Genomic DNA, 13970 nt, shown 5'->3' on the forward strand with positions numbered 1-13970 from the left:
CCCATAAAAGGAGCCTCACATAGCCCATCTGCATACTTCAATCGAATAAGGGCAGTTGAAGAAAAAGGCCGCGGGTTCTGACCGGGTTGGAATCCCGCCTGGTTGACTTTTCTTCAACTACCCTTATTCAATTGAAATTACGCCCATTTTGTTGTAGTAATTGAACTGCGAGGTACATTGACAGCAAAACGAATCATGACTCTTACACCCAGAGTGTGTACCTTAGTACTCAAAACATGTAAACACGTAAGGTTGTCTCCTGCCGGCGGTTAGACAGTTTGAGTTCCTCCGCTGTCCAAAGGAGCATGGGAGACACTTGGAACATATACGTATATTCCTTTATACCGCGTGATATGAACATACTACCTTCGCGGGAACTGCCACGCAACTGAACTTCGGGAACTGCTACGCAAACTATTTCCTTTGGGAAGCGATGCATTTCCTGAGAAAATTAGATTACAAAAGATCTCGCCCATCTCCTTCCGTCGTGGTGTGACGTCAGATCAGCGGAGCACCCTTATTGGCGCGGAAGAAAGCAAGGCGACGGCAGAAAGTAGAAAGGAAAGATATTCCGAGTAGCTGTGCAACCTTTGGTACTCGCAGCTGAAATACATATAAAGGATACGATACACATCCTGAAAGTTAACTCCGTGCGAAGTTGCGTGGTTGTGTCCAACTTGCGACTGAAAGGAGATTACTCTCCATCGAAGGCACGTAGAAAGCATTGTTAGCTTTCGGTATAGTGTCTTCTGTACCGCGTGAGAAGCGAGGTCTTGTCCGTTTTCCGTGGAAACGATTTTGTGGCTCCCCGTGGACGACGACGACGACGACGACTTGTCACTACTACTATGGCGGGCTTACTACTACCGCACCATGCCATAATCTATGATGGAGTGAATCCATGGGTTGAGAAGCTCCTCAGCGCATCCCGCCCTCGGGGACATTCCATCATCGCCGATCAGGACACATGTAGGGCAACACAATCCTCTATTATTTTAACCTGTCCCCGTCGCTGTTCGCTGAAGAACACGTCGTTGGTCGTTGCACACGTGACGCGCCAGGGCCAATGCACCCATACTTCATCGAAGAATCCTCGCCTATAGTAGTGTAGCGATCTCTGAAGAGGGTGAGACACGGATTATAGCCGCAGTCTGCACACTGCTTAGTGCTCTGTTTCTACGAGTATTTCCTTCGTGCTTTCATTGCAGGACAGTGTGGCTTCGAGCGACCAAATTTCTTGCGGAAGCTGCAACGGAAGTTCTGTGGAGCTCCTAGTAGCTTCGCACTAGTGTAGTAAGGGGAGTATAGCTAGGACAAGGACCTAAGAAGTGAACGGAGGTACGAAGCTTCCTGGGCGCGGACCCATGGTGGCAACCGCCTTCCTCCAACAGTAAACGTATTTCCTACCTTGCTTATTGAATGGACTGACAGAACTTACCGATGAGAAGAAGCGATGCAACGAAAACAACTGAAAACCGATCGCCAGCTGCTGTTCGCCCTTCATTTATTTCAGGGCTCGCGCATCCATAGGCATCCCTTTCCCTCGTAGGGAAAGGCGCTAAATTGTTTTAATCTTCTCGATGTACGGACAAAGACACTTGACTCTTAACTGCTTTCCTTACGGACGAGACCTTTTTGGAAGAATGCCCAAAGACCCCGGGTAATGTACATGTTTGAGTCGAGCGGAATGACAAATTGAGAAGTGTTTTTTGCCGAAAACATGTTCCCTGCTCTCGTTTTACTCTCCGTTTTATTGTAGCTCATCGTATACATGTTTGCAGCCATCTCCGTTGCTTCGAGTACTACATTATTTTTTCTCTTTTTTTTATGATGCCTATTCGATTGCAGTTGAAGTGATCCAGCTATCCTTCCGCCTTAAAAGCTTCTTTCAAGTTCGCGTATATTTGTCGGATCTGTATAGCCTATAGCCAGGTAGTCAACCGTCACTGCCGATCGTGCCGCTTGTAACATTTTGGTACTTGTACCTTTTTAATTGCGTAGGATCTGTGTTTGTTGTTGCGGATAAAATGGATTTAACGACGGAGGGGAATGGACGGAGGGGAGGGGCTAAGATGCCCTTATCTTCCTGAACAACGTACAGAAGGTTGGGTGTGTTGATAAGACCAGACTGAGGATGCGGAAAAAGTATGGGCCTCTTCAAAGAGTCCCAATATAACTTCTCAGTGTAGTTGCCATACTCATCATAGTTTTACTATTTTAAACTGAACATACGAGTCGAACATACGAGTGAAAGTCGAGAGGGTTGACTGAGATCCACTGACCACTCCTGCGCCAAGATGAAGTCGCAGAGGATGTTCTTGCGCCAGTCCTGGACCATCTTCGCTTTCGCGAGCTGGCACTGAGTCTCGCTGGAACGCGTATGGTCTATCTCCAGAGGGGGAATTTGCACTTGGTGGTTCGCTATGATACCATTCTGGTCGTTGTGCTTCTCTATCTTGACTTTATAGGATCCAGGAAAATTAGCGGAGATTTGGTGACGAATGCGCAGATCATCGCGCGGGCTAGATGAGCCTTGAATGTTACGAAGGATCACATGGTCCTTTTGGTGGTTGTAGGCTGCTTCAACTGTGAAGAGCTTCTCGCCCGAAAAGGTGACGGCTCTTTGCGGCGTCTCAACACTCTCGTCCTCTTGAGGACAAGCGCCTTCCATAACTGATAATTAAAAAGTTGCTTTAATTTACAATAGTTTACAAACAATTTAGTACCGGATAGTTTTACCGATTTACAATAGTAGAAAGTTTTAGTGCATCGTCCCTTATCGCCTTTGCGTACGTAGGGGATAGCGTTGGTGGTTCTGCGCACGCGCAAAACATAAAGAGAGTTTCGCGCACGCAGAACCACCACGCTATCTCTTACGTACCCAAAGGCGATAAGGTACGATGCACTAAAACTCTCTACTAACATGGAAATCGTACGCAGATCAAATGATGTACTACACTTGCGTCACGCTGCAGAGATAACCATGATAAAACAGGAATAAGAGAAATGCATCAAGGCCAGAGCAGCCCTCGCCGAAAAACAGTTGTCTCTTATTGCCAATTCAGGGTGTTTCGAATAACGCGTCGAAAACTCCAGAGATAAAAGAACTAGCCAATAAGAAAGAAGGTTTTGGCGCTGTTGTTTACGCGGAAGAATCTTAACGTATGTTTCATTTCATTTTTATGTTATGTCAAGTAAAGAAGGTTGAAAGTTGCGGTTGTCCCCGTGTGTTGTCCCTCCTGTCCTTATGTTCATCGTTCTTCTATACGGTATGTACCAACCCGCCCAACTGCTGCTCTGTTTAGAAGCGGCCCATACTTCTTCCGCACAACCAATATAAGTTAAAGCGCAGGACAATTAATACAGTTTTTCAGGGAGGGGCAAGATCTCGCACAGTCCCACATTATCTAGGACAGGTCATGTGCTGTTTGCGGGCGACTGAACGAAAAAGAAAAGTAGAAAAAATACGGCGGGAACTTCCAGAAGTGTGCAGCCTTGACCACGTCGGCAGGGCTCTGGCACAGTTACAAAAAAAAAGTTTGCGTGATATAATATGATGATGGATAATGATATGATACACTAACACGCTAACTCCAATGATTGGCGAATAAAAAACTTCCGAGTGAAACATTTTGAGCAGCCAAGTGTGCACGAATTTCTTCAATACATCCGAAACAACCTCTTCGGCGCCAGATTACTACTCCCCAAAGTTTGTGATAAGTGGTCGATTGAATACTGCTCGGACGTTAGGCAGGTGCCCAAAGGGAATACAAACAAATCCCGAATTGCTTCCATGCTTTCCTTTTAAAGTCATCTTCTGTGATCCATCTCACCATTCTTTCACCGTTTGTTAGTCATCTTTTTTTTTTTTGTCATCTTTGTCTTTCATCTGTTTCATCCTTCCTTCATCATTTGTTAGTTTATCCTTTATTTCCTAATTCTTTTTCTTTTCATTTATTTCTTATTTCTTAATTTTCTTTATTTATTTCTTATTCCTTCCTATTTCTTTCTTTAATTCTTTTCTTTTCTTTTTATTTATTTATTATTTCTTAATTTTCTTTCTATTTATTTATTTATTTCTGGAATAGCAAGCCGACGTCTCGTTTGGGTGACCTTTCCCCCGTCTTTTTCCTTTTCGTCTAATAAATATATCCCCCCCCCCCCCCCCCCCCCCCGAACGGGGGTGCCTGTAAAGCGTGCTTTCTCTGCACAAGAGCTGCGCGTGCGGGGTAAGCAAACTTCATTCCCTACTTTCTTATGACTTGTACGGGCGATAAGGGGGGGTTCTTCGGGTGGACGCAGAATTAGAACCAGTTAAACTGGTGGTGCCAAGTAAAAACTTCATTTGGAAGGCAGTTACGTTACAATTTAATTAAATTATGTTTAAATTTGTTACGGATATACTAGGCATTCTAGTGGGGAAAGATGCTCCAAAAACTTCCTTCTCTCTCTTTTCGATTTCTTAAGCATTCAAACGTTCCTAATGCAAGGTCGCGCCTTTTGCGCACACCATTTGAGGGTGAGAGAGAGAGGCGTTTCCGCGATAAACTGAACAATCTACCGTACCACGTCTTTTAATGACGCAAATACAACGGTAGATTGTATCGAAATGAATTCATTTTATTTGCAGAGTACACTGACGGACTGCGAGACCAAAGGCCACAAGGCCTGACAATATAGGCATATTCTATATCACGGGATCTATATACAACCTGTATATTCTATATTACACGAGCGAATAAATGACAGGAAAGTGAAGTGTACTTTTTCCTACTTCACGCCACCTGTCGGGCCCTCACAAACTATGAGAAAAAGTATAGCTTGCACCGAAACCTTTGCAACTACAGTGTGTGTGCAGAGAAACGTAAGTTGCATTTCATAGGTAACTCGTTCATCGGACGAAATTTCCGGTGGCACACGACGACGCATGTATGCGTGCTAAACCAACAAAAAAATTCGTGGAAATTAAACTAGCATACAAACTAGAAATCAAAATAGCAACGAAACTTGGGCTCCCGTGCATTCGAATGAGCGATGTCCCGGATATCGAAAATGGTTAAAAATTGGGCTGTTCGGTGCAGCATACTTTAAAAGCGATAAAAACGATAAAATAATATAATATAATATATAAGAGTAATATAATATAATATATAAGAGTAATAAGGGCGGTGCTTTATTATATCGTGAAGCTTTAAGTATAAAAAATGCGGGGTCCAGGTGTGTGAGTGTGCCTTCAGTGCTGATAACTGCTCCAGTCGAAAAGTTTTTGGAAGATGCAAACAGGAGGGACGCAAGATAAGTCCTGTGCTTTTGATAAAGATAAAGTCACTAGGCATGCTGAGGGTGTGATTGGGAACCTTGCTGAAGAGGGCGTTGTTGGTTAGGTTAGAGGATATAAACCAGGTTTGATAATAATAAATCCTTGTTCGTCAGTCTGTGCCTGTGTGTTGTGTCGTCTTTTGACTTGTTCCCCGGCACGGGGGTTTTATCGCTTTTAAAGTGTCCCGGATATACTGGAGTCTCCGGGGAGTTGTGTACAGGCCCCGCTAGGGGCCCCTACCGGTGCAGAAACCGAAATACAAGTACAACAACAACGTAAACAACGGGAGTTAGCCGAGGCGGGCTACGTTTAAGGACAAATACGTAAGCCTCCAGACGTTCAACACTGTTTGATTACAACAACAACTTTATTTTCATGAAGATGTTTAGGGGGGATTTATGACAATGAAATAAAGACTCGCATGGATCGGTGCTCATATTTCGGTTCCTCGGATTCTCAGAGCGAGTTACTCCGCGGTTTCTCGGTTTCTGCAGCCTTAGCGCCCCCAGCGGTGCCTGAATACGACTCTCGGTAGACCGCGTCATGCTGACATCGGGCAGGTTGAACCACTGAAACCCCGCCTGCGTACGCCACAGCTGTAACTATATCAGCGTTGCACCAGCGGCATGGCTGAGTGGATAGGAGCATTCGTTCACTGATGATGGCCTCATAGCCACGCAGAACAATGGGCTCCTTCTGGGCTTGGATGGGTTCCAATCATTCCACCGACTCTGCTGGTTTGAGGTTTTCCCTGGGTTTTCCGACAGGCTTTCGAGACGGATGTCGGCACAGTTCCTCCTGATGTGGGCCGAGGACTTATAACCCCCCGTCCAGTGGTTTATCCAGAATCCCAAGCATGGAGGGGTGTTGGAAAATGTTGAGGGGGGGGGTTCATTATTTTAGTTACGTCATTACAACTTAACATATCATTACCGGCATGTGTCTAAACCTGAAATCACAAACGCACCCACTGTAGGGGGTACACAGGTGAAAAAGTTAGGTGGTGTCACTGAACATTTGGGGGGTGCAGGGGGGTTTGGATAAATCACTGCCCCCGTCTCCTTCTTGCTGTCCTATCTCTCTCTCTTTAGGTTCGGGTGCGCCTAGACCCTTTCACACCGATCAGGGCGGGCTCTATCCTCAGGAGAATAAAACGAAGTAAAATAAAGAGACAACAGTCTATTGTTCACAAGGTGGAGCTCGGGTTCCCTCGATGCAGAGCCTCGATGCGGTGGCGGGGTGGGATCTGCTTGACTTGGCAGTCGGCACCGCTTGGCTTGTGGTCTTGCCCGGGTCCTGGGCGAGCACTCCCTTCTGCGTGTTGGCGTGGCTGGCTGTGCTAGGTGTTGGGTGCTGCCAGCTACCGCTACTGTAGACTTGGCCCACTGTATAGCATATGTGGCAAGTGCGCTGGGTGTCGCGGTTAGTTCTTGATTCGCGAGCGTCCAATACCCCACTGTTGTTCTGTTGTTGCTGGGGGGGTAGTGTTCAGCCCTTTTTTTGACTTATTGTTGCCCTCTCCCAGGTAGGAGGTGTCGTTTAATCGCAGAGATATGTTCAGCCTCACATTCTGGGTTGAAGCCTATAGTAGGGTCTCAATGGACTTCGACGGGAAATCCCTTGTCTTTTGCAGGGCCAGGCATACATATAAAATGTATTCAAACAACTCAAGAAAAAAAGAGGTGCTGACGCCGGGAATCGAACCTGGTTCTTCTGATCTCCGAACAGATATGCAGATATGTCTCGGCTATTTCTCGTTGTTTACGTCGTATAAATATGTTGGAAGTCTTCCTCCTGACCGGTGTTGCACAATAAGCACTCTGCGCTCTCTGGCCCAAACAGTTCGCCTATTCTTTTTCGAGACAGGTGAGACCCCGTACGTGCCTGGAACAGGAGACCACTGGCTTTGTCTCCCCTGCGGTTTCCTGGACTGGGGCACTCTGTTCTTTCTGTACATGTACATGATTTTCTTCTTCGCCACGGAGGAAAGCCATCCTCCTTCTTCTGCTTTTTGCATTTCCTTACCTACACGTTGCTTTGCGGGTGCTGACACTGAATAAGAGAAGCAGAAAGAAAACGAACACGTTGCGATACCGAGTAACTCTTGCAGTGACCGCTGCTAATAGTAAGTTGCAGATTGCAACGTTGGCTCTTTTACAGATTCATGACGACAAGGCTTTTCTCACGCGCACGTTTCTGTAGGTATGGGGAAACACAACAGCGCGGAACGCCAAAGATTTTCTTTCTTGCTGACAACACTATGTGGTAAAAAATACGGAAGAAACCTGTCAGGCCGTTTAAATGACAGATACGTCCACAATAGACTTTGGTATGCTTACCAATAAGTAAGAGAAAGTCTTCCAATTCAAAAGTTAACAGTCACAAGGACCTCTCGTTCCTCTGTTCGTAAACGGCGTCATCAGTGATACCATCTCCTGCCATTTTTTATTTTTAATTTTTTTTTGTCCTTATTAATAGAATCGTCTCGAGTCATTATTTATCCTTTTTCCTATTCCGCGTATAAACAGTTAGTTTATGTAGATTTTCATCGCGACTTTCGACATACAGTGATTTCTTGTGTGAGGTTTCATTCATCGTACACAATAACGTTGTAATCCATGGACAATAGCGTTGCAACGCTGCTTCGAATGTGATGTTGTCTCTGCTGTGTTTCGTGACGTGCTTTTGACGTAGAATTTACGTCTCTTCGATCGTTTACGTGGGTGTTTCGTGTAACGTTTTGGCGTTACGGAGCATGGCTTGCCCGAGAGCATACAGAGTCATAAAATATGCATAGCAACCTTCGACATCTACGCCTCCTTCACTAATTTCGTCCCAGTGCTCTCCGCCAGCACTTTCGGATTCAGCAAGCAATGGCCGTCAACGTCGTCTGCGAGAGGTTCTTGGGCTGTTTCAGACATGTCAGCTAGTGCTGCAACTTACCAGTCAAAGAACTATCAACTCATTGAAAACCTCGCGGACATCCATCCCCAATCCCCCTATTTTTAGAATCAATGCGTTCGCTGGCTGTGCATGTCCTGCTGCTTATTCAGCCTTGCGCGATATGTCTGCGTTTGTGTCCCCTTTCTTGCACTGCGAACAACTATGAGTCTGTTGCACCAACGTGCTGAAAGTTTCACTGTGCCCGGGTATATTTGTCACCCTTCCGGTGCGCTGCACTTTAGGCCCGCAGTTATTTGCGGGCACTATTTCGCAAGCATAAAAGAATATGAATGAACGAAAAAAGGCTGAAGAACGAACGGATGACACACGTTGAGGTCCTTCGAGGTACGGCTTGAGACAAAAGTTTACTGAACACGGCACTGGCATATTTCTTCATCAGAGCGGCAGCCTGCTAGCTATTCGGAGGAGAGCGAATAAGAGACGAGTGACCTGCTATTCTATCCATCTCTCAGTATAGGTGTCCGCTCCTGTTTGCAACCTGGGTGTCGTTCCAATAGAGAAATGTGACGCTCCGGTGTTCGGTAAACTTTTGTCCCAAGCTGTACCACAAGGCTGCGAACGATATATACGGTCCTACGCGTTTGTTCGGTGAGGTTACTGGTGGACAATTTCTTTTGCCTATTTGCCAACGTGAACATCCCGCACATAGGTGCGCACAGGTCACTCAATAGCTGAATCACATATTGGTCGACGTTGGGCGGAGTACCCCGTGGGAACCAAAGCTCCCACTCAGGGAACGGACAGTCGCGGACAGTCCTTTTGTTCCACGGTCCCCACAGCATTTAGATGGAAACATCTCCCTGCACTTTCGAGCCGCAAACTCGTAATTTGTACACCGAGATTATATGACTGTAGTGCAGTGGTTCTCAACTTATGTTATTCGGGGGAAACCCTGATCCTGCCAGCACGACCTCAAGGAACCTACTATGGGGCAACTGTGTACAGAAGTGGATGAGGCGAACCTGATGCCGTACAAGTAGCAAATTATTATACTGTCTAACTGATTTTATAAATGGTTAATTATAATTTATTTATTGCTTCGTCGCAAGATATCGCTGGAGGTTTGCTGGCTTCATTCAGCTGTTTCACAATACCTCTCCGCAGATAACGTGTTGTGGGTTGCCACTGATGCTCGTAAATCCCAAATCCAAGTGGCCAGTAGAGTCTCTCCGAAGTTTCACTGAAGTAGCTATGGCTCTCCAAGTGCTTGTAATGCTTTTGAAGCACAAGACAATAACAAAAGCGTGGTGCGGAGAGAAACTGTCAGGTTGAGTGGCGGGATGAGCCAATCCATGAAGATCACAACTGGTACTGACTGTTTGCAATGACGGTCAGCCGTGGCAGCCTGGTCCTGCGATCTCGTTATCAATTCCAATGGCAAAGATAAAATGTCGAGCACCGTTCGATATAACGAGGCTGTCCGAGAGCGAGCCTTGGTATAGGCGGTTCAGTTACACTGGCGGGCGTTGAACAGAATAGTCTTCGCGGAACCTCAGGAGAAGGCTCGCGGAATCCCGGTTGAGAAACACTGCTGTAGTGCGTTGGAAATATCCGGTTAATATAGGCCCAGTAGAATAACAGTCTGTGTCATGTATAGGCAACAATAACAACTCCATTTTAAGACGATGAATGGGGACTGGGGAGTTTCATCCCCGGAGGCGATACTCTACCCCATTGCTGGGGATGGTGTGGGGAATTGTATAATGAGCCCCCTTCACAGTGAATATCGAAGTCCGATGGTGTCCAGAAAGGTCAAAAGAGCTTTGAGCGCAGGGCGTTGGGGGGCTGGATTTGGCCAGGGACCAAGCAATTTTGATAGTGAGAAAGGGCGAGGTACAGCTTGGGACAAAAGTTTACGGAACACCAGGGTGTTGCATTTCTCCATTCGAGCGAGACCCATACCTTCAGGCTTCACCTGGTACGATATGTTCTTCAGGGAATTCGCCAAAGTACGGATCTATAGGAAATAGAGCAATGCATAGTTATTAGATATTAGCTAGCAATTAGGTCGTGGTCGTGGCATTAACCTCAGGCTCATCTCTCCAGGAAACAGTTGGGAAGGACGCAATATAAAAACACATATGTATACACAAAAGAAAAAAAAATCACTGGAAACCACAAATTATGAAATCAATTAACGGTCAACTATAGTGCGCGACAAAGAGTCATGTCGCTGCTTTTCATTTTTTGCATGAAGTTGCTTTGAAATTTGCGATAGCAGGTGGCTTGCCGTGCAAAAAGGAAGAAAGAAAGAAAGAAAGAAAGAAAGAAAGAAAGAAAGAAAAACAAAATTATCGAATGCGAAAGCCAGATTAAACTAAACGAAGATTTCTCACGGCTACATTGACGAGGTTGGGAACTCTTTCTCTACGCCTCTAGCCGCCTAAAAATGCAGCTGCTTCTTGTATCGCTGGCGTATGTCTGGATAAGGGCGTTCCTGCATGAAAAAGGTACCTGTCCTCCGAAAATTTGGGAAATAATGTAAACCACGCTTACTCCTACACTTTTTGTTGTTTTCTGTATTGCTACCTTTCACCGTACTACCTGATCATTTCAATAATGTCCCTTGCTGCATCGCTGCACGCCCTTGGCCCATCTAGCGGGTACGACACGCTCGAAGACGAAACCGAAACTAAAACCGATGCCATTCAAGCGCCATCTTTGTGCGGTGCACTCAGTTTTGTCTCTTTACCCCCCCCCCTTTTTTTTCTTCTTTTTTTGCACCTGTGACTCCATCCGGAAGTGTGCTTTGCATCAAAAGAAACTTTAGGTACACTCTATAGTCTACTCTACTCAACCAGTACTACATTTTTCGTGACATTTTTAAACGTTTTTATATTAGTGCGGGGTGTTTTGGCATAAAGGGGATCTAGCTAAAGCGGCTAAAAGAGTGCGTCCCGCAGCACCCTCACAAGCGACAAAGCGGGGAGACCGTTTCCGGCACCGATTCCGGCGCCGATTCCAGGTACAGAGAGGGTGAGTAGGCGAGAGGCAGTACAGAGGGCAGAGAGCGTGGTGTGGGAGAGAGCTTTCTTTCTTTTTTCTTTTCTTCTTTTTTAGTATGCTAGCGAGAGTTGTGGTTCGCGCACGTGTACTTCCAGTTGCGTTTCGCGACTTTGGCATATCGGGGGCTGATGAAGAAATCCTGCTTAAGAGAAGAGAGACCAGACGAGTCAGAGACAGCATAATACATGCACCAGAGCACTGTAAAAGTTATGTTTATTACTGTCGTGATATTAATTAGCGAGACGAAAAATGTACTGAATCGGCTCGCGGAATGTCGAGCAGAACTGCAGGATGGCATGTCCAGGTCGAACGGTCTGACTGTAAGAGGTTCTCCAACAAAGGGCTGCTCCAATCGGGGAAAATAAAATAAGAAAACTGGGCCTAAGCCTTGCCGATCAAACTTACTAAAAAGATATGCGCAAAGACGAGAGCACTGGACGTCACGAGGCCATACTTGATCAAAGGCTACCGAAATGAGACTGACCACCCGTGTCCGTGGTCCAGTAATTTGATGTAACTTTAAATTTCCTAATAAACTTTGTCAACAACTGGCTTTCAGTAATGTCATGTGTATTCTGGTGCGGTGGTTTATCCAGACTGCCCTACACCCCCAAATGTTTGGAGACATCCCCTAACTTTTTCCCCAGTTTAAATGCCAGGCAGAATGACAGCTGAGCCTTAAAAGGACCTTGAAATACCCTCGAATTTTTGTACCCAAATTCCGTGGGAACCACGACAATTATGAGTCCCCCCCCCCCCACATTATTATTATTATTATTATTTTTTTTTTTTTTGCAACATCCCCCATGCTCGGCATTCTGGATAAAGCACTTCTGCGTACCATTGATTTTACTATACTTATCCATACACGTATTGAATATCTCGCACAAAATTGCTTCGTCCCTGGCCACATCCAGCCCACCAATGCTCTGCCCTCAAAGCTCTCTTCACCATCCTGCATACGATAGGACTTGTATCCTTATTGTGAAAGGGCTCATTATTTCATTCCCCGCTGCAGCAATGGGGTAGAGTATCGCGCCCCTGGCGATGAAACTCCCCAGCCATCATCTTGTAATGAAGTTGTTGTTGAATATCTCACTGTGCTGGTAACAATGACTTAAAATGAAAATAGGTGAATGTGATAACAACAGTCGTACAATTAAGTTACTTAATTGAAGGTGTGTATAGCTGTTGGGGATGGTTATCGACTTCGTTTACGGTGCCCTATATAATGCAATTTAGTTACTCAGGCATCCGTATGGAGTCTTGAAATATCACGCCCCCCCCCCCCCCATTAACAGTTGTGTATCTTCACATGCAATGCACATCACAGCAATGCACATCCAGCGTCTGCGCTAAATTCCTCGCTCGAGCACACGTTACACACAAAATGCAATTTTGTTGCATGTATTCGTTTCTGGAGGTAATAGGTACGAACTTTGTAGTTATGGTGATAGCAGTGATTTATCCAAACCCCCTCCCCCACTACCCTCCCCCCCCCCAAATTTCAGTGACACCCCCCTAACTTTTTCACCTGTGGACCCCCTACAGGGGCCTTGAGATTTCAGCTTTAGACACATGTCGGTATAATGATATGTTAAGCTGTAATTACGTACTATAATAATGACCCCCCCCCCATTTTTTCCAACACCCCTCCGTGCTTGGGATTCTGGATAAACCACTGGGTGATAGGAATCGTGACAGCATTCGCGGGCCGGCACATAGCAGCCGCCGCATACAGCATCCAGCCACCATAGCAAGCTCCCGACGCCTGGGAGAGAACGGCAGCTTCGTTTCACTCTCCACTCTCTTCTCTGCCTCCTATCCCTGCTATCCCTCTCTGTACCCGGAATCGGTGCCGGCCACTGATCTCGATTGTAAAAGGCTGGATCGCGGACAGGGAGCGCGAGCGTGCGGCAACCGGCCGTACTGTACCCAAAACACTGCAGTGACGGTCTAGTTTCGGAATGCAAAACATAACGTAATTGAATCGAACGGCAGGACATCTGTGAAACACTGTTAGGATACATCAGTATACTGGCACCTTACAAAATTGTGTGACGACAAACAACGATCAACGCCTGCAGCGCAATAAATACTCACAATCTCTGTTGCCTCCCATTGTTTTCTATGGGCACACACAGCGCTTTAGGGCCTCCCAACATGGCGGCCCGGATGCGTGGAATGCGTGCCTCTCCCCCACGAGCCCCTCTCTCGGCAAAGCGGCAGTCACAAAATACCCACAGCTATTCGGCGGTAGTTTCGTAACTTTCTCAAGCTTGTGTGGCCTGTGTGGCCGTGTGGTTGGCTCGGGTTGGCTGTGGCTTTTCGTCGAGCCACTCGAACGAAAGACGCGAAAGATCTCGACGGCTGCTCGCGGCCGCGGATGGCCCTGTATCCGCGCATCCCGGAGCGTCTGTACGAATTTCATGGTAACTTATTAGCATATAATTAGTTCTGTTAACTGAAACGTGTCACAAAAGAACCTTAAAGCGCTGATGGAAGTGTGACATATGTTACCTTCTGCTGCAAGCCTTGTTCGGGTCAATACTTTTCGCTATTTTTGCGTGTGCCACGATGATGCAACCATTTGAGTGCCATTTATTGTAGATGTCAAATGCTGCAGCTCTTCTTTACGACATGCAATTTACAACATTGTGGAGGAAAGTGCGAGTTTGAA

The 13970-nt window shown here is 46.2% G+C and overlaps 1 protein-coding gene across 5 annotated transcripts in view; it reads left to right on the plus strand.

Moving 5' to 3' along the window:
- Positions 1-13970, plus strand: part of LOC135400215 (serine/arginine repetitive matrix protein 1-like) — a 75252-nt gene that overhangs the window by 1701 nt on the left and 59581 nt on the right. The window lies entirely within an intron of this gene.

This window comes from Ornithodoros turicata, chromosome 7 (genome assembly GCF_037126465.1).
Source record: "Ornithodoros turicata isolate Travis chromosome 7, ASM3712646v1, whole genome shotgun sequence".
NCBI lineage: Eukaryota > Metazoa > Arthropoda > Arachnida > Ixodida > Argasidae > Ornithodoros > Ornithodoros turicata.